Here is a 21,685-nt window from a genome sequence, read left to right on the forward strand (position 1 = left end):
TAGGCACTGGTTATTCAGTCAGATATGGGAGGCGCATCAGAGTTAAAATGAAGTCACCTACTGACTCACTTCCCAAGAAAACTTTGGTAGTAAGTCGAACTGTTGCTGGAGGAAGAGTATCTCTCCATCCAAGCCATATTAGGAAGAGAAGAACAAAAAGGTATCCTCGGAAAAGTACCAATACAAAAGTTTTGGGGGAAATTTTGAGTATTTGTCTTCTCTTGGCTTTGTCTCTTTGGTACAGGGTTAGAATGATCTGGCATCGCACTCATGTCAGAAGAAAATGGCATGGGATGCATATATTGAGTATGATTGCTCAAAGATGAAGCCTGATGAGATCATCGGAGCGATCATCACTCTCTAATCAGTGATAGTAACTTTACTTTGTACAAAATGTAAATATTAAAGATAATATATTTAATTTGACGGATTTAATAACGAATGTGTCTTTGGGTAGTTTAAAATAAATATTTGAATATAAATGTCATTTGAATACTAACTTGTGTTTATTTTGAAACGTCAGTTCAGTTGGGGTCTGGTGTCAAGTTTATAGCTCAGGAAATATATCTGATGGACGGTCTGTTGCGGAAAATTTGAAATGGGAGCATTTAACAAGTCAAGCAGCCTCACTATCATTTTGGAGCCAACAGCTTTTAAGTGGGCAGTATCATTTTGAATTTGTTGTTACATGTGCATGCAAGTTTCATTGTAAAATTTTGTGCGAATTTCTCGGGTAGAATCGTGTTGATTGGCGTTCTAAAGAAACACAAGGGAACATCAGGGACACTGGATGTTGTATTTGTTCGTCCTTGGGAAAATACGTCTCCACACATAGAAAATGTGAGAACGATAGGGTGTCGAGGGGACATTTGCCATTAGTGTCGGCTTAGTCCTGACACAAGTTCGTCTGGAGTCTGTATTTTGGAGAGTTTAAGTAACGACATTCAATAGGTTTGATTTCTCTGTATACATGACATGGTGATGGTAGGCGGTATCTGAGATATGCCACCCGATGGTAACCAGTATTCAAGAGGGAACAAATTAATTTCAATTAATCTTGCATAGCAGCGTGAAATTCTAAGACATATAAAACGTATCTTTGGTTTACTCAGGACGAGTATCCTGGTTCGGTTCCAGTAGTAATAACAAAAATGTTAGTGGTACATTTGGTGGTAGTGATTGCGCGCCATGTATTTACGGGGCTGTTGACGTCATCTGTTTGATGTAGCTTCTGGCTTTGGTGAATTCTCCTGGCACAGTCGCCATTAAGGTTACTGAGTTTGTCCAAACATCGAATTGTGTTTGTAAGAAAAACATATTTCCGGCTATCTGACACACCAAATTTTGAGTTTTATGGGATCTATTTTGAATGTAGATATTGTGTAAAAGAAATTTAACATGTTAAAGGGTTCTGGGATGTTTCAACTGGTTAGCAAAGTATATTCTCAATTATGCCATGGTGGCATACCCGGTGGTTAATAGCAATGCCAATACCATTGTGAATAAATTGTCAAAAGTGTACTTTGTTCATTTGGGGATTCCTCAGAGTTAGTTTCGGATAATGGGCCACAATTTAAATCGAAAATTTTTCAGAATGCAATGAAAACATGGGGGGTACAACTTGTTTACACTCCGGTGTACCATCCGAGCTCAAATTGGGTAGAGCGCTATCATTCGGAATTGAACCGTTTGATGAGAATACTCTGTAATTCCAATCACAACAAATGGCCGGAAAAGGTACCTGAAGCTCTGCGCCTTCTGAATGGTTCCATTTCGTTACAAACAGGATATTCTCCAATGGAGTTGAGATTAAACATGACAAAGAGTTTGACCGATATACCGATGCTGGGGGTCGATGCTAACAATGTCACGTGGAATGACAAGCTAGTCATGGCGAATCTGTCTAGTCTTAGTAAAAGGCAAAATAAATTGAAGCAACATAATGCTAAGATGGATGCTAAACCTGTAGTGGGAGAGGGTAAGCTAGTCTTCGTTAAGAATCAGACCTTAAGTGGTACAGGAGATAAGGTGATAAGAAAATATTGTGACCTCTTTGTCGGCCCTTATCTTTGTGTTAAGAACAGTAAAGATTCCACGCTTTCATTGATAGATTGTGTGACAGGAGAAAAATTGGATCACCAGTGGATAGAAAATTGTAAAGTTTGGAATTGTTCAGGGGACAAGGTAAAAATGTGGGTGAAAAGATTACTAGATTTGAATTTGGAAGGTGTGGATGAAATGCTACAGACGATGGGGTTTAGCTGTAAATCAGACGTGGTAGTTAAGGACAGTGTAGATATAGGCGGGGTAGGGGAAGTTCAAGGTTAAAATTTCTCGTATGGGTAAAGTGAGATTGAGCCTGCGGCGGGCGAGTTGACCAAGTAGGTGAAATTTATGCGGCGTACTAGCATGCGAGATGAGCCTGAAATCTTCCAGATTGCTCCAAAATAAGGTGAAACGTTTACAATAGTTATTAGCTCAGATAGAATGATTCCAGAATCGAATTAAGAGTTGTTTAGGTAATTCCATGGGGGTGTTGTTGAGTTTGCGGGTGGGGGCAGGTATGATGCGGTAGAGGTCAAGTTAGGTTATGCTTGCGGCGGGCTAATAGTCAAGTAAGTATAATGTTGCGGTGGGCCTAGGCATTCATTTGTTTCCAGCTCCAACCAAAAATACAAGCCACTATGTTCTGCAAGACGCCAAAACACATGCGGGGTTCCTTCTTTCTGGAGAATGATGGAGTCACCAGAGTTGGTGATCCGGGATGTATCATATTGTAAACAATATAGTAATATGTCTGTATATATCAAATATGTATATTAGTGAATATGTATAATATGAATGTTTATTTGATGAAAGTCTAACTTTAGTATTGTAACAAAAGTATTGTGTGAGGGTTCATCCCAATGTTGGGCGCCATTTATGACGAACTGTCATAATGTATTCTGGAAACTTGAGTTTCGTGTGTGTTTTGCTCGGGTATAGTAGCCCAACTCAAGTTCTAAGACGATGAACTCATCAAGTGCAGAGAATTCACGATAGGTGGAATGCCTATGCAATATGAAAACTTTGTTGCTTTAACAGTTACGCGAAGAATCGCTAGATGGCTCTGACCGTCGGGCGCATTTGAATTGTAAATTCCTTTGTTTAAGATCCGATTTTCTCGCGGTTTCCTTATGCACAAGGACATTTTGATGTGTCGGTCACTGCACGCATGGGCAATTCGCAGTTATGGCGCAAAATAATAAAATATACAGCGTTTTGATCGAGATGCCTTTGGTTAATTATCAGCAAAAAGTTTATCTTATTGAGCATTACTCTGGGTTCCTTAACGCATATACATATCTGTTAACGTGTGGTATTTAAATCATGAAAAATTGTTGTTTGGAAAAGACAAATGTGCTCTGCAAAAATGACTAACAGTGATCGATAGGGGTGTGCAGTGGTGGAGAAGGACTTCCGGTAGAAGAAAATGGAGTGAACAGAGTTATGTCACGACAGTGCAGGAAAGGAGAATGGTTTCAGTGCTTTCGGGAGGAATCTGACATCTGCACTTAGGATAAAACGGCAGATAATAGCATGAAGTGAAAAGCACAACGCAGAAAAAAGCGTTGAAAAGGAATCGAGCTCTCGGTTACAAGAGAGTTAAAGTGTGGACTCGTGCGTGCTGGATTCTTCGTTCCCGACACACCAGGTGAGGAAATTAAATTATCTTAAGTGACTTTGAGAGGAAGAAAATTCTCGAAAATCGTGTTTACTACGTTTAAGCAAAGTGTGTTTAAGAGATAGCTATCTTGCGTGTGTTGGATCTTACGGGAAACGGTACTAGTACACGCCACAGACCATGCGTTATTTACAAAATGGCCATCGACGCCATGTCTGAAAAGGGCTCTGTGCACATGTAAAACGATCTATTTTCGTGCAAGAAACGCATAGCACTTGCCAAAATAAACGAGAAGCATGGTCCAAGATTGGTTCTATGTCAAATTAGGAAGTAATTAGGACTTTTGTAATTCCTTATATAGCATTAAAGGTGCATGCTAAATGCATGGTAATTTTTCGATCACATATCGACAGTTATTTCACGTTTCCTAACTTAATGAGGACAGATTGTTGATGCTTTCATACTTAGGAAATATGTGTTAAATTCAATTCAATAAATAAGTTTACTGTTTCTTGTGTTCATATTTACGTACTACAGCATTTTCTTCCATTTGTATTTGGTTGTTAATGAAAATGTTTAAATGAAAAATTCTTCTCTTTCAGAAGGGGGGAATTTCGCATGTGTAAATTGGGTTAATGCTGTTGCTATGGAAAGTGGTTATTGTTAGATGTAAATGATTTAAAATCCTATTTGAAATCTGAAGGTATAAAATTTCAATCTCCAGCGATCTGCACGCGTCACCAGCGTTACCAGGCAAAGTTTATCAATACAAATAATTCGAACTAATGACATATTGAACGTTTCAGGATCGTTGAGACTCAGTTATTGAGTCGTTGTTGTCTGGTCTAAATTAATAAATTGAACGAATGTCATGTAGCTCGTCGCAGAATGAATGAAAATCCAAAGTTACAAAACACGCAAATACCCACAAACTATCAAACATCAAGTATCAAAATGCGTTTTAAACAAGTCTGAAAAAAACATGTTTAAAACACATTGTCTTAAATGTTTTATAAACATTTGTAAAAAGACAAAGTCGTGTGTTTTAAACGCTTAAAACAAGTTGTTTTAAACACTTTTGTTTTAAACATGCCAACCCTGCTTGATTGATTCGGAGAAACTGTCTTCTTTCATGACTATGGATAAAGTTATCATGAGTTCGTTTAAAAGGCTAGTTCGTGTTCAACACAACCCGAGCACCACAGAGGATTATACTGGCTGTGAGTCCAGACGCCAGAGCCTCGCTAGTCTGCAAAATGCTCACCTACTATAGGTAAACAAATGCTAATGTAATTTGTTTTTCAAAAGTAGTTGTGGAACCAGAAAGTGTTTTGTACACTTGTTGCGAAATCCAAAAATGCAATAAAAATTCGTGAAAAATAAAACAATTTAAATACAGTCCAACAGTGGAACTATGAACGCTCGTTAAGGACAATTTTGGTGAGGAATGATGATTCATTATGTAATTTTTATTATTAATTTTCTTACAGGTATTAATGATAATAATGTGCAATTGTAAATACGTATACGAATGTCCAACATTGGATATAGCAAGTTAAAATCGCACTTTGGCTACCATTTAAAACTGGGCTAGCGTTACATAACGAGGTTTAGCGGACATAATGTCTTTAGTGTATACTGCGCTTTAATTTGGGCGTCTGATGTAATTAAATGGATCTAACATGTTCCCTTGGGAGATTTACTGTTGCGCCATCTCTACGTGAATCTTCCAAGTTTTGGTGTGAATTAACGCATTGCCCGGTATCTCGCCTACAAGAAGCGAAGAAGTTGTTCTGATTTATTGTCCAGAAGGTAAAGATTTCCTTCCTTAGGAGTTTGTTCGTGATTTATGAAGGCATCTTTAATGGCTTTACATTCTCCGGAGGCAATATCTTGTTGTTAAATACTGTTGCAGACTTGTACTTCTTGAAAATGTTATCTTCTCTGACTTGTATGCAATGTAGACCAATCTGTTAGTTCGTTCGTGTGTCTAGAGATGGCGTTAGCAGTGTTGCTCAACTTCCAAGGCTGATCAACTTGCAGTGAAGGGGCATTCAGACCGAAGCGACAAGCGACACGATTTCCCTCACAAGAAACCATTCACTGCACATGCGCGAACGACAAACCGAGTCGACACGATGCACGGTATTCAGCAAACGGCCCAGGCCGAGCGACAAGCAATCAACAAGCGACACGTTCATCCTTTCTTGTCGCTTCTGTTTGAAAGGTTTCATGTATTACTGAGGGTTCGCTTCCAACCGACACATATCGCTTGTCGTTTAACACTGAAAACTCCATGAGGAGTGGATAACGGAGGGGGTTACTTCCTGAGGCTCCACTTTTTCGAGGGGACTTTGCTCGTAGAATCCATTGTTTACAGCTGTCTGAGCTGAGGAGTCTGCGAAGCAACGCCGCGCATAACGGTAGATAAGGGGAGAAAGCAAAGCGGTACTCGCTGCTACAATGGTTGCGTAGTTGCCATCGATACAAGGTGATGGTACAGTAGATAGTGGTTTGGATCCCACTTAAACTGTATGTGCGGTCCAGATTAGCCTACCTGTGCATAAAGTGGATCCATCCTTCGGGTACCTACATCTTCGAGTATTAAACTATCATTCATTTCTTCCTACCAACCTCGAATCTTTAGTAAATATTAAATACTTCGTGAAGTAATAACTAAGGCAATCAGGTTCAAAATATTTAATACGAACTCAATTTATAATAAAATGCACTAGTTTCAATTAAACCAAACCTTGATGAAACTGTGAGCAAGTTTAGAAACAAAACAAAGTTTGTGTGTAACCCCACTTTGCGGTCAGGCAGTTCAAAGTGTAATCCGAGCCACTGTGAAACGTGCCTCCAACTGGAATCGAAGTTAGGACCTCTTGATTACAAGGCATTAGCATTACATTATAGGGGATGCTCTCACGAAAATTATGCAGAGGTAACATAACATAATCTAGCATTATGACACAGTCGACAGCCTTTTTTTTTTTTTTTTTTTACTGAAAAGATGCCACAGCTGAGCTGCAACCTTGAGCCGGGAGAGGAGGGGTGTTTGGAACAGGTCCGTCGACCCTCCCTTCGAAATTGCATCGTTCATTTCAAGTTACAAAAGATCAGAGAGATTGTTATTTTTGTTGTTAATAACATAAATAAAGTTCATTTAGTTAGTATTCTAACAGAATAACCAAAGTAAGAGCTGCATTATGGCTAGAGTTGCAAAAAAGAATGGACAGTTTGTTGCGATAAAAAGCCGGCTTTTTAAAAATAAAAAAAAATTAAAAAGAACAGGAAATTTTGGCTTTTTTTGTTTTTTACCAATTAGAGCTAACCTTGAAGTTACTGTTTTGAGTTTACAGGTTTGTAGCGACATATTTTACAACTAGCTAAAAGAAATTTTCAAGTCAAGAGACAGATATTGGCCAATCCCAGTGGACACATATTGCATAAGGGTTCAGATACAATTTTAACCCTAGCTTACTAAGAAGGGGAGGGGGGGCTTGCAGACCCACCACCTTTATTTTATATATATATCAACTGTTTGAAAATAAATTACATTGTTTCCTAGGATGTTCCCAATATATATTTATTACATTTGTTCATAAAAACAAATGTAATGTAATGTAATGTAAGGCAAATTGCACTTGGTGCGCATATCAGGCGCCATCTTTGAAAGTGTCTCATTCGAGACACTCATGCCAGTGACAGTGTACACTTGGTTGGTAATGATGGTAATTATTGTAATTGTTATATTTAATAAACAACCACACTTCTACAAACTAAAAAACATTAATAAAAATTATTATACATTTTGTGAGTTTTAGTTAATGATAAAATATATGTGAGACACTCATGCAATAACTGGTTATTATTTTTTATTAATGATAGCAATTTTTGTAATTATTAAAATTAATAAATAACTGCATAATCAGCAAAGGAAGCAGTGATTCATTAATAAAATGTTTTCTTTAATTTTAGTGATAAAAAAGTATGGGCTTGTGAGCCTCCCTCCGGTATGTAAGTTTGTCGTATGGCATCGGTACGCTAGGGTTAAAACTAAGCATGTAGTCCTGATGAGCACATCTGAATATGAAATGGACTTAAAACAAGCTTTTACATGTTTGTGTCTCAATTTAAATGTTGGTGTCATAAAATATGAAACAAATTTTAATATAAAAATATTCGATGTTTCGGGACAATTAAAAATCTTTACTGTTCACAACACATATTCAGAAGTATACGTATTATGTGAATTTGTGTATATATCCTGTTTAACAGAGCTTTGAGATGGAAGCGACACGTGGCTCTGGGAAACGAACCATTAGAAGTAAATTCAACCTTTCGAAACGAAGCAACATAAACTGCAAGTGTCACTTGTCACGTAACGTTTTCTCAGGGAACTTTTAGACCGAAGCAACAACTGACATGTGTCACTTGGAAGCAGACCCTCAGTAATTCATTCAACCTTTTGAACCGAAGTGCGCCAACGAGCTAAACATGTCACTTGCATGTTGCTCAGACTACACTGTTTTCTCAATGGCGTGCATCGTGCTGCTTCGGTCTGTTGTTCTTGCATGCACGGTGAACGTTTTTCTTTATACTGAAGGAGACCGCATCGCTTGTCATCTGTGACTTCAGTCTGAAAGCTCCTTCATTGGCGCGCATCATGTAGCCTCGGTCTTTGTGTATGCTTGCTTACAGACTGAAGGGGTCCACGTCACCTGTCACTTCAATGTGACACCCCTACTGTCATGTGTTCCTTTGGTCTGAATGTTCTCTATACTTGACAAGATTGTTAGCTACTTCATAAGAGATTAAGATTTCATTTAGCCTGTAAATCACAGAGAATAAATTGCAAGTACTGTTGATGGAAAAAGGCTAGCTTTTTGATAGGAGGTTCCTTTTATACTCATGAATGGGCTTCTGGAGGGGAATAAAGTAATGCTGTTGCTTTGTAATAAGAAAAGGTTTGAGGTTCAATCCTCAGTGGAGGCAGAGTGCTTCGGATCTTATTTCAAACTGTAGTTCCAGTCCAGATTTGCGGCCAGTCTTATTTGCTTCTATACTTCAGTTTTAGTGCCAGTGTTTTTCAACCGCCGTGGCGCAAAAAGTCCGTTGCACCCAGGGGTGTACGACTAATTTTTTAAATCTAATTTTATATTTGACAGAAAGTCTATACATAATCGAACAATGATTATGCCATACTTGATATATTAATATTAATTTCCATATAAAGTTTACAGATCAGAAATGTATTTATGAGTGAAATACTTGGGATCAGGGCATTGACTTCTGAGAAATAAATTTACTGGGCTGTGGCCTCACAAAGGTTGAGAACCACTGCAATAAGCAGCCAAAATACATCACCAGTTGCTCCATGACCAGGGTTAGCGGCCATTTAACCAAACTATACATGATGTACTGGAAAGCCAGAATACAAATATATATTTTACTGAACATAAAATTTAATGTAAAGAGATCTGATACTAGATTTTCAAAAGGTAGAGCAGTATTTTGTCTTTTTTGCCGCCCGCGAAGCCAGTTTGCAAAATACATTAATTTTATGTATTTTTATTAAAATACGTTCTATTTTACTGAAGGAACGGAAGCTCTGCAAAGAGAGACAATATCACAAGTAGAATTGATTCGATCAAAGAATGACATCGATGTTCGGCAATAGATACACGTGTGAAAGTGTTTTTTCTTCAATGAAGTTCATCAAGAACCGCTACAGAAGCCGACTGGCAGATTCTTCACTGCTTCACCTTCTGAGACTCAAATGCAGAAATTGAAGTGGACATTCCAACTTTAAAAATAGAAGCAGATCGGCCTCAATTTTCACATTGAACACTTAATATGAAGGATTCATATTTGTATGGTGTGCTTTTCAATTCTTTCAATTCATCCATAAGTATTGGTTTTTTTGTGAAATAAATTGTAATTATACAATTTTGATTTGTGATTCCATTGTTTTTATTGCCTCATTTTAGAAATTTAGGTCATACGAAAGAATCTCCCCCCAAAAAATGCGGCCCGCCAATAACCTGCTGGATATAATTTTGGCCCTCGGACCTTTTGAAGTTGGAAACCACTGGTGTAGAACGTAAATTACTTATTTTTAATTTTACTTCTCCTACGCCAAAAACATCAAGTCTCATCTCCTACACTTATAGCCTCATATGCCCGTAGTTTATTTTGTTTGTTCCTATAATCGACACAAATTCCATGGACATTGGACACTTACACAACACAGGCTCTATACTGTCCTCAGAAAACGTTTACATTGACCGAGTGGTCTGTCGAGTTTACCCGCGAGTGAAAAAATCGATCGGAGAGGAAGCAACTTGGTCGAGTCGCTGTCCTCCGTGGGCAGCCACTCGACTGTCATGACTACTGGAGCGAGTACTCCAGTTCTCTCCCAAGTTGTTTACAAGGGGAGAGCAGCTTGCATTACCCTACTCGCTCCAGCTACTCTCCCGTGTACTCGGCCAATGTAAACCAGGCTTTAGATCGAAAAAAAATTGAATAAGAATACAGGAACCAGGTTGTATTTCCATATTATACCATTTAATCCAAAAAATAAATTGTTCCACAGTTTTCAAAATTCCAAAAATTATAATTTTAGGTATAAAAACATAAACCTTATGAGTAAAATTTTCCACTGACTTTTACAGCCTTTCTTCAATGAGGTATGCAAAATCTAACCACAAAATACAATGACTGTCAGTAAACTGTACGATTTTTTTAAAAAAAATTGTGAAATAACAATTGTGTTGGATATTCACTCATCTGTTGGGCTGAGTAGTAAAAATCTCCCCTATTATATAAGAATTTGGAATAATATTTGTCTACTCTTAGTTTATGAGATGTATTACTGTATAATAACAATTATATTTTCATTGTTTATATATTTTATTCCCGGTGGAGGCACATAGTGGTTCGGATCCCACTTTAAACTGTAGGTCCAGTCCCGATTAGCCTTATTGTGCATAAAGAGGACTTAAAACACCACATCAATCAATCAATCAATATATTTTATTCTCTTGGTTATTTCTTCTTAGTGATAGAGATAGGAAGAGAGTTAAACAGAGAAACAGAGAAAAAGAAAAGGAACCGATCGATATAGAACAAAAGGAAAGAGGTCAGGGTGCGAAATCCTCGGGGGACAGGGGGGATTTCCCCCCACCAATAATTTTGGCCTCAAAATTCCCCCCCAACAAAAATTTCCCGGGGGGATTTTGTTATAGCAAACATGTGATAAGCAATTACTTTTAATTTTAAATATACTTTACTAAGAATAATATCGAAAGCACACAAATTAGTGTAGTTGTGAGTATTGAATGCTCTCTCTCTCTCAAGGATCATTAACAAATCTACATCAATACGCACAATAAAGGTAAAACAAGAATGCAAAACAATAATAACTATGAAATGTAACTGATTAAACGTACACATAATAAAACCACTTCAATTATTTAATAATTTATTACCATTTTTAACCAGTTACTAAAGGAATTAGTTAGCTTTTATGCACTACCTGATTTGCATAAAAGTAAAAGAAATATCTCCTTTATGTAATTAATAATAATAATAATTTAATTTTAATTGAGTAATTTCTTTTTACTGTTAATAGCATTACAAATATGTATATCGTATAATACACACATGTTTGTGGGGGAGGGGGTTTGAAGATTAAGAACTTTCTCCCCCACCAGTTTTCAATGATTTCGCACCCTGAAACAGATACAAGGAAAGAAAATAAAAGATAAGAAAGGAGGGAGTGGGGAAGAAGGAAATGGAACTACAAAAACCAGAGAGAAAGGAAGGAAGAAAAAGTGAGGATGAAACAGAGAAACGTAGGGATATAAAAAGAGAGAGAAGGAGAGATAGAGTAAAAAGGGAAATAAAATAGGATGAGAGAAAGGAAATAGAACTGAAGAAAATAGGAAGAGAAAAAGATAGAAAAGAGATTAAAGAGAAATAAAGGAGACAGAAGATGAAAGCTATCGATAAAGACAGAGAACTTAAAGATATAAGCATGAGAAAGAGAAAACGAGATATACAGAGAGGATAAGAAAGAATATAGAGAAATAAAAAAAATGAAATGTGAGAGAGAGAGGTAGCATGGAGAGGATTGAGAAGAGAAATAGACAAATAAAGAAACAGCAACTTGACGTGTTTCTTTTTTAAAATCCTTGGAAAGGAATTGATAAGATCGCACGTTCACTCATGTTTCCCCTTCAGTGAATTCATATTCCCTGTCAGTCTCTCTTACAACGTGTAATTAGATGGAAACAAAGAGCCTCGGCAAAGGCAGCCTGTTTTCGAAGTAAATGTTGCAATTCAGTGTTAACAGTAATACACACACTATCATCATAACTCGGCTTGAAAACAGAAAATTATGTTGATGGGATTTTGCAGGGTAGTTTCGTAATCGATACCCGTTGGAGGCACATAGTGGTTCGGATCCCACTTTAAACTGTAGGTCAACTCCCGATTAGCCTGTCTGTGCATAAAGTGGACTTAAAACAACAATTCAATCAAGCATCAAATCGTTTTGTAAACATTCAATAAATCTTGAAGTATCCCAATGGGCGAAACGTTAGATTTGTCAAACTGATTCACAACACAGGCAAGAGCTTTAAAATTATTTATTCAGGAGTCCCGAATGGGATAGTAATTTACTAATTTACCGTGTGCTGCTCTGTCTATGCATTAACTGCAAGATATGCGTTTACATAAAACAATTCGGAAACTCTATATTGTCTGGAATGTCTAAAATATGTACACTTTATGTTCTTTCCCTAGAAATATGTTTCATGTGGTAAAGGTAAAATTAAGCATTTTTATGTTAAATAAGACTTCACAGATTACATTGCAACCATTTGGTTGGCACTCCTACCAGGTTTTGCTGACTTCCGAAGCAACAGAAAAAATATGTTTTTACCTAAAAATCCGCTCGCTACTAATCGCGAAGGTTATAATATATTAAGTGATGGCGATTTGCACACACACACACATACATACACGTATAGGCTATATTTTTAAATAATCGTTTTAGTTCTGGAAGGGAAGGCAAAGCCATCATCGCCACCACTGCTTGTGGCTCAGGATCAGTGTGGCTCAGACTATAAGTTTACGTCTACATGCGTTGTCTACACGTAATCTACGCGTAGATTACATTGGGTTGTAGTTTACATAGACTACGAAGACAATCTAAAGTGCATTAAAATTAATTTTCAAGGGTTTCATGAAAGGAAAGTGACATTTTCAACTATATTGGTTCCTAACGAAATGAAAAGAATCCTATTTACAACAAATTTCTCTTCACTTCTATTATCAACTATCGAAGAAGATAAATAGTATGCAGAAAACAACAACAGATGGCAGTCGTGAGGTAAAAGTGGTATTTTCCCCATAAAACACTAGAATATTTCCTATATTAGGTTTCTTCCTAGGTGAGACATTGTTCTAATTTGGAAGAATATAAATGAAAATTTCTTCTCACACATCAGCAACTGATACGCAGTATAACTTTCTTCTAATTCCACGACGCCCTTTGCTAAGTTATCACCTTTCGCCATGTTGTTTACATGGATTACGTAATCTAAATGTATAAAATAGTCTACGTGTAGAATGTAGACTATCGTTGTTTACTCGTAGACGCACATCACTGCTCAGGATACTGAAGACGATAGAGATATTCTCATGCACAAATAATAACGGTAAGTCGTGACTAAAACCTGAGAGGGCTTCTTTTCAGCCGTGACCTAATATGTTGTCACCATCCGCCACGATTTTTTGATCGGATAACAACTTATGCATTCGTCACAAGTTAGCGATGGACAAAAACTGATATGTTATTTCCCGTAGTTCAGTGTTGCCAAATGCAACATTCTGAAAGCGACGGGTGATTCATGGGGTTTCACAGGAGACGAAGTCTTCAACCGGATGAGGTTGCTGTAGATAATGATCTATTTAAAGTATTTACGTAACATGGTTTTTAGTCCAAGGTGCCTTGTAAATGATCGGTAGTTTTCCATTGTTCTACCACTGTGCGAGATAAGCTCTTGATTTGGGGGGGGGGGGTGCCCACTCGGTGGCGTATTTGTGATTACATTTCGGGAGTTATTTTTTTGAGTATGAAAATTTGTATATGTTACGATTCAGTGAACTAAGCCTGGCGGTTCTAAGTACCTTTGGACTGGTACCAATTTAGGTAATTAAATCTTATTTAGAAATACAGTAAAACCTCGTTAATCCGGACTAATGGGGGGATAAGTTGACCGGTTTAACGAAAGTCCGGATTAACTGAATAACCTAAAAGAACAGTAGAAAGTGCATTAAAACTCCGTTTATAGCAACAAAACACATTTTTTATGGTATATTTAAAGGGCATAGGCTTAAATACACTATACAGTACAGTAAAATGTTACGGATCAATATGACGAATGCGATTTTTGACTTCTAGCCACATTCAAAACCTTGCATATATATATTTGCCTGTCCGGATTAAGCGAAGACCGGCTTATCGGGGTCCGAATAAACGAGATTTTACTGTACTTAGTACATGCAATTACATTCTATGAAATCCCAAATTCATACACAAGGAGAGCTATCGAACTAACACCGAAACCTTGGCCAAATTTCTATTCCCAAGTTCAAACTTAATGCTCAAGCAACCAAGGGCGCCATCTGGATTTTTCTCAGGGGTAACAGAGTCACAGAAACTATTATTATTATTATTATTAGTAGTAGTAGTAGTAGTAGTAGTAGTAGTAGTAGTATAACTATTACAAAAAGGTAAAGGTAAAGTGCTCCCCTGTGCATAGCACCACGCCATGAAGGCGTATAGGGGGTGTGGGGGTAACGCCCCACACTTTCTTGATCCGGTCGTGAGTGGGGGTGATGTGAAGGACAGCCTTTACCCCCCAGGGTTTCCCCCAGGTACCCATGTTATTCGACGCTGGGTAGGCGCCGGGGCCGCTTCCATCGTTAGAAAAGTTCCCGGATTTGAACCGGCCGGGGATCGAACCCGGAACCTTGAGCATGGTAGTCAGACGCGTTACCGACTGAGCCACCGCGGCCACAGTAACAGTATTACTATTACTATTATTATTATTACATTACTACTACTACTACTACTACTAATGTTTTTCTTTAAAATTACGTACATTTGTAATTCCCTTATTCTGTATATCTACATACAATTTGCATAACTGTATACTTAACATTAATTCATGTGGGACAAAGAGCGCTTTTTTATAATCAGTGTAAAATATACTGTAAGCTTAAATGTAACCTTTCTTCAAATAATAATAATAGTTCCTGTAACTTACGACCTGTAAGTCACAGAAAACAATACTTTTTGTTATAAAATATCTCTACAATTTTACCATTCGAATTACATTAACTCTTTCCAGAAATCTCAAGGGGGGGGGGGGCACGGCCCATGCATGCAACCTACATACAAGTTTCTTGTGAACACTCTACGTGTAAAGTATCATCAATATGCCATGAAAACGTAAGTAGAAAACAGCATGTTGTTGTCTCGGTGAGGTTGGTCAGTTGCAGAATGAGGTATTTCTTTAATTCACAAGGCTGCATACTTTTGAGCAGAGAGATATTTCATGACTGGACCGTTAATGGACACGAATGATTTTTTGTGTTATACCCTGTCCCAGCTAACTGTGGAGCAGGGCCGCGCATAGCAGCAGAGGAGGGGGGAAATCGAGTGGTGAAAGCGCAGCGTTGCCAACCGTACGGTCCAAACCTTAGTCCGTACGTTAAATGTACGACTTGTGAAAATTTGCACTTGCTGTTTTATCTCTAATATTTCCATAAGAAATTTTTAATCCAAGCGTATGGCCCGTTCGTCATGTGCGTACGGTATTATCGTTTTCAAAAGTTTGCAACGCTGCAGAGTGAAGCAGGGAAATCGGGGTAACTCCAGTCGCCCATTACGCAATCCCGTTTCTCTCACTCTTATTGGTGGAGCCGTCTCGCGTCACTACTTGCGCAGAGACTTGTTCTCGTTCGCCTGGTCTACAGTTAGCTGGTACGGAGTTTAGTTACACGTTTGTTACATACTACATGCTTTCAATTTAATTTTCCTTGAGGGGGATATAAACATCCCAGGCATGGATAAATTGCCGGGATACATTTTGTTGTGAGGGGTAAATCCCCTGCATCCCCACCTTAATTCGCACACGGTGTTCTACCCACATGAAATTGCTTTTGGGTTGCTGTTGTAAGTCTACTGTATGCGCAGATAGTATAATTAGGACTGGACCAACAGTTTAAAGTGTGATTCGAACCACTATGTGCCTCCACCAGGTTTCGAAACCGGAGCCTCTTAATTACAATGCGAAGACACTACCTGTACGTCATCGGGTATGGTTGCCTCGACTTGCATCATGTTGATTCTCTATACACTTTTTCTGTGATTGCCCCAGTTGCACTTCAAGACGCTGTGACGCAGTTATCTTCAGAGCTGCCAAATTACTAAATTGCCCTCTCAATTGTTTCGTTCCATTCAAGGGCGTACCTAAAGGGATGGATGAGATTGCACAGGGAAACTGGACCGTAAATTAAGAGATGCTACGAGCATCGCTGTAGTCGAGGCAGCGGCGTGCCCAGGATTTGATTTTCGAAAAGGAGGGGTTACGTACACTTTTTCTGGTGGTCGGCTCTCATTTTGCCATCTTTTCCTCCCTTTGACGTTCTCTTTTTTTTAAGAATACTGGGCCAAAGGGGGGTTATGACCCCCACCAACCAACCCCCATTGGACACGCCACTGTGTCGAGGGTATATTCGTCTCGTTTGTATTTATTTATGGATGAAACTTACTTCCAACACCAGACTTAACTTTGTTTAGTAGTTCAGTCTCTTTATGTACAGGCGAAAGAGTCCAACCTATTTTTTTTTATTTTTGTGTTATTTACTAATTACTATCATTACATCTATATATCATCGTTTATATGTAAGGTGAAGCTCATATGTTTTTCCATGGTTATTTTCTTGGTTATCATGTGTAAGCTCTAACCTCACCTGTCAGTTTACTACTTTATACTTCTTTTTCATATCTAATCTTATATTAATTTTTATATTACTGTAACACATATTATCATATTATCATAGTATTGTACCTTTTGAAATCTGCTGATTGCATATTTTGTGTACCAAACAGTGTTATAATACAAGACACTGTAAGTGGGCATTTGCCTGTAGTGTCATGTCTTTAAATAAATAAATAAATAAATTACTCCAGTGAGCTTATTATCCTCAAGCGACACGTGTCGCTTCGGTATGAAATCTCCTTAAATAATGTTCTTCCTTTTCCCCAAAACAATTGTCGGCGGACTTTGAAGGCTCTCATCGCTAAACGTGTTGTATTTTTATTAAACACTGAGAGAACGAAAGAAAAAGTGTTGATTTTTCTATTCATTGTTTGTTTTTTACATAAGTACAGATTTCACCACGATATTCACTTTTAGTGTAATTAGTAATATTATTAAAATTGTGAATAAACTGATAAGAGTATCAAATACAATAACTTGCTGTCAGTGGCGGCGATGGGGGGGGGGGCTTTGGCGGGACGGTTGCCCCCTCCCACATTATACCATTTTAGCCCCCTCCCCCAGTCTTGGCACCTTGCACCCCCGCCAAATTTTGTAACCCAATCGCCCCGATTGCTTATACGATAGCCTACAAAATACTGCTATAGCCTTTATTTTTAAATTAAATCATTAACATACGCGTTGTATTTTTTTTTTTAATTTTAAAAATGTCTTCTCTATTGCAATATGCCTCCTTTATGCCAATTATGGGTATACCCATACTGTCTAGAATCCATTTATACTTGCTGATTTTCTCTCCCGGTCTGGAATTGAATTAATTTACAATTCCTGGGATCTTTAACTACCCTGGGATTGTTAATTATCCAGGAACACATACATTCTAATAGGTTGTGTTGGGTTCCGTAACAAGACCGGAACCTTCTTTCTCTCTCACATTTTAAATTCGGCCCAAGTTGCGTATTGTTTCATTTCAATACGGAACTTGTACCCTATTTAAACTGATCCGGGAAGAATGTTCCTGGATCGCATTAAAATTGAGCCGGGAAAAGGGTTGCTGGACCGTATTTCAATTCATCCGGAAAAAGGTTCTTGGACCGTATTTCAATTCATCCGGAAAAAAATGTTCTTGGACCGTATTTCAATTCATCCGGAAAAAGGTTCTTGGACCGTATTTCAATTCATCCGGAAAAAGTTCTTGGACCGTATTTCAATTCATCCGGAAAAAAGTTCTTGGACCGCATTTCAATTCATCCTAAAAAAAAGGTTCTTGTACCGTATTTCAATTCATCCGGAAAAAATGTTCTTGGACCGTATTTCAATTCATCCGGAAAAAGGTTCTTGGACCGTATTTCAATTCATCCGGAAAAAGGTTCTTGGACCGTATTTCAATTCATCCGGAAAAAGGTTCTTGGACCGTATTTCAATTCATCCGGAAAAGAAGGTTCCTGGAACGTATTAAAATTCATCCGGAAATGAGGTTCCTGGACAGCATTGAAATACTTTACAGATGAAATGGTTCTTTACGGTCCAGAATCCGTTTTCGCTTGCTAATATTTTCGCCTGGACCGGAATTGAATTTATTAAAAATTCCTGGACCTTTAACAAGCCTGGATGAGAGTAAGACCAGACTCTTCGAGACGAGACAGAGACTTGGTGTCCGAGATGCTCCGTCTCTTTTGAGACCTCGGCTTCCGTATGGTAATGAAATACTGGCGTAAACCAAATTTTCTTTACTATGCGACCTCTTCAGACATACGAAGGGGATAGATACCTGATTTGTTTCAGAGAAAAGTCACTATTTTGTTTTTAGTGATTGAAAAGATATTGAGGTACGATTTGTGTACGTACTACAATCTGCATATAGGGAAGAGTTGTCTAAAACGGGGACGTCGGGTCAAGTGGGGACGTTCGGTTTCTTTCTCATTAATGCAGTTACCTGGGACCCAAGACGCTACCATCATTCCTGGCAGTTTATATGCCAGTTTGAATCTAGTCGTGGACGCGGCAGCCCGACCTTGTTTTGATTTTGCCTCTACTATATTGGGTCTTATCATGTCATCTTTTGAACATTCAATTTTGATAAGTACTGCAGAGCATGCTGAATGGTGGACTCACAGTTTGTAGGAAATGGGTTGAAGCCCCGCCTAGGGAATTTCTTTTTATCTCTTTATAAATTTTGTGTAATCACGATTAACTAAAAATAACAGGAAAGCGACAGAAAATTGGAAAAATGAAATAGAGTATCAAACATTCAAATCGATAAGTGTGCAATTGACAAATGGAAATTAATAGCACTGTCTATTTTTGTGTCTGTTATATTTTATAATGCCTTCTAAAGTGATCTTAAAGAGTTTTAGTAACTTTATATTCGCTCCCTACATGTAGTATCGTGTTACTTTTCTCATCATAAACTTTTATCTTCCCGTATATATGTAAGAAACTAAAAGTTAAAATATACAAAACAGTAATTTTGTCTGCAGTACTATACAGGTATGGATGTGAAATTTGGTCCCTTACATTAAAATAATATAAATTATGAGTATTTGAAAATAAATTCCTTAGAAAAAATTTGGACCTTAAAGGGATGAGGTGACAAGTGAGTAGAGAAGATTACATAATTTAGAACTGCATAATTTGTATTCATGTCTAGATATTATCAGAATGATTATATCAAGAAGACTTAGATGTGCAGGCCATGTGGGACGAGGAAAGAAGAGTTTATAGAATGGTAAGAGACCTGTGGGAAGATCAAGACGAAGATGGAGGGACGGGGGTGCCCACGGGGGGAATTCATGACGCGTCTGCGTCATGGGAATTTTTGGGGGGGACAAAATTTCATAGTTTACCTACCAATTCTACATATCTTCATACAAAAATGGGGACATTTAACATTTGTACTTGGTACAGAGTCTGAAGAAGACCTTGCTAGAAGGTTGAAACGTTACGTTTAGTTTATGTTTTATAATAAAATAAATTTCTGCCTTGGTCAGCATATTGAGATTTTCATATCATGGAAACAAGGCTTAATGGTGTTAAAAATGGGGAGATCGTTTCGTTTGATTGACTTGTTATTGATTTTTAGTTATGGTTATTAGATGTTCAGCATCTACTTCATGATTTAACAACTTCCACAAGAATACCTACTATTTCCTGTAGCAAACATGAAAGTGAGCGGTACATTTTCTTTCTTTAGTATTTTAATATCAACTACAATGAAAAGTTTCGAATGTTATGCGCCTTTCGATTGTTAGCATCTCAGCCATAATTGTAACATACTGTCAGTTTTCGTTGTCTAAAGCTTACGTATTTCGAAAATTTAATTTTTAAAAAAATAAATTAAATTAACCACATTAAAACAAAAATCAATAACTGCGTGTTTATACAAACTATATTCGTGTGTGTATGGGGGGGAGGTATGATGAACAATTCTTTTGGGGAGATTTTGATGAACGACTTTCGAGGGGATGCGTCCATGGCCTTAAGGGGGTTGGGCACCCCTGTGGAGGGATAATGTTGAGATGGACCTAAAGGAAATTGGTAAGGATGGATTAGAGGGGATTGATCTTGCCCAGAAGAGGGACAGATTTGAAGGATTGTGTTGCTGCAGCCATAAACCTTCAGGTTTAAGAAGGCTAGAGAGTTAGTTACTTAGATTAACAGAAGTTTCATACCATTGAAATCTTAGAGATTGACATATCTGCGTAGGAAACCAAAGAAAGTGCAAAAACAATGCAAAAGCTTACCTGCAAGAAGACAAACCGGTGAAGCGACGCACTATGCTCAGCTTAAGGACGCTCCGCCAATAGATTCGTAAGAATCACGAATAAACGTGCCGTTAACAAGCAGGCTGGTGGTTTCGTGAATTATGACGTTGATCTTACGTAACGTAATCACGCCTTCCCCTTCGCACGCATGGGGAGCAAGATTTTAATGAGAAGGTCATGGGAGTGCTTCTTTGCTTTTTCAATATACAAAACGGAAGTGGATGGATCTTCGCCAAACAGTGATGTCAGCTTCGTCTGCCTAGTTAATTTAACTCGAAGTCCCTGCAATTGAACCACGATTAGGGGTGTCCTGATAATGCGACAATGTCATCGCTGAATTCATTGCAAAGGGCGTCTTCGTTTAAGAGCTGCGTGGGCTGAAGCCCTCAAACAAGTTTATTGTGAACACTAATATACGAGGTGTGGCTAGAAAGAAACCTGATTGTTGCTACAAAATCTTTTATTGGTTATTTTGTACAAAACGAACATTAACCCCTTCAAAGTACTCGCCTGCACTATCGATACACCTCTCCATACGAATCTTCCATTGCTGGTAGCAGTGCTGGAAATCATTTTCTGAAAACATGTTCATGACCTCCGTCGTTTTTGTTCTCACAGATTCAACGGTCGTAAATCTGATTCCTATCAGTGCTGATTTTACCTTTGGGAGTAAAAAGAAAAAAGTCGCACGGAGCCAGATCCGGCGAATAGGGTGGATGTTCTAACACTGGGATCCCATTCTTGGCCAAAAAAGCCTTGAATGACAATGCTGTTTGGACAGGAACATTGTCCTGATGAAGAATCCATGACTTGCTTTTCCACAAATCAGGTCGTCGTCGTCTTACTCGCTCACGAAGGGTCGTCAGCACCGTAATGCAATAATGTTGGTTGACAGTTTGACCTTCGGGTACCCAATTAACGTACACAATCCCACGGATATCGAATCAATTCACTGACATCTGCAATGTTTGATTCCGTTTTTGACGTGCAAGGCCGTCCAGGATGCAAGTCGTCCGCGATCACTTCTCGTCCTTCTTTAAAACTTTGGAACAACTCAAACACTTGCGTGCGTGATAAACGCTTATCTCCGTGCACTTCCTTCAACAAACCTTAAGTTTCTGTGGCGCATTTATCGAGTTTTATAAGAAACTTCACAGTGATACGCTGTTCCACTT

At 38.2% G+C, this 21,685-nt stretch overlaps 1 protein-coding gene across 1 annotated transcript in view; it reads right to left on the bottom strand.

Annotated features, from left to right (window-relative positions):
• The window catches only part of LOC146004091 (astakine-like), a 30,403-nt gene extending 9,716 nt beyond the window's left edge, over positions 1-20,687 (bottom strand). Inside the window, exon 1 of the mRNA XM_083142723.1 lies at positions 20,490-20,687. The gene's annotated coding sequence lies outside the window, so the exon portion shown is untranslated. The remainder of the gene's footprint in view (positions 1-20,489) is intronic.
• Positions 20,688-21,685: the final 998 nt, after the last annotated feature.

The sequence above is a fragment of the Lepisma saccharinum genome, chromosome 21 (assembly GCF_977018435.1).
Source record: "Lepisma saccharinum chromosome 21, izLepSacc3.1, whole genome shotgun sequence".
NCBI classification, from domain to species: domain Eukaryota; kingdom Metazoa; phylum Arthropoda; class Insecta; order Zygentoma; family Lepismatidae; genus Lepisma; species Lepisma saccharinum.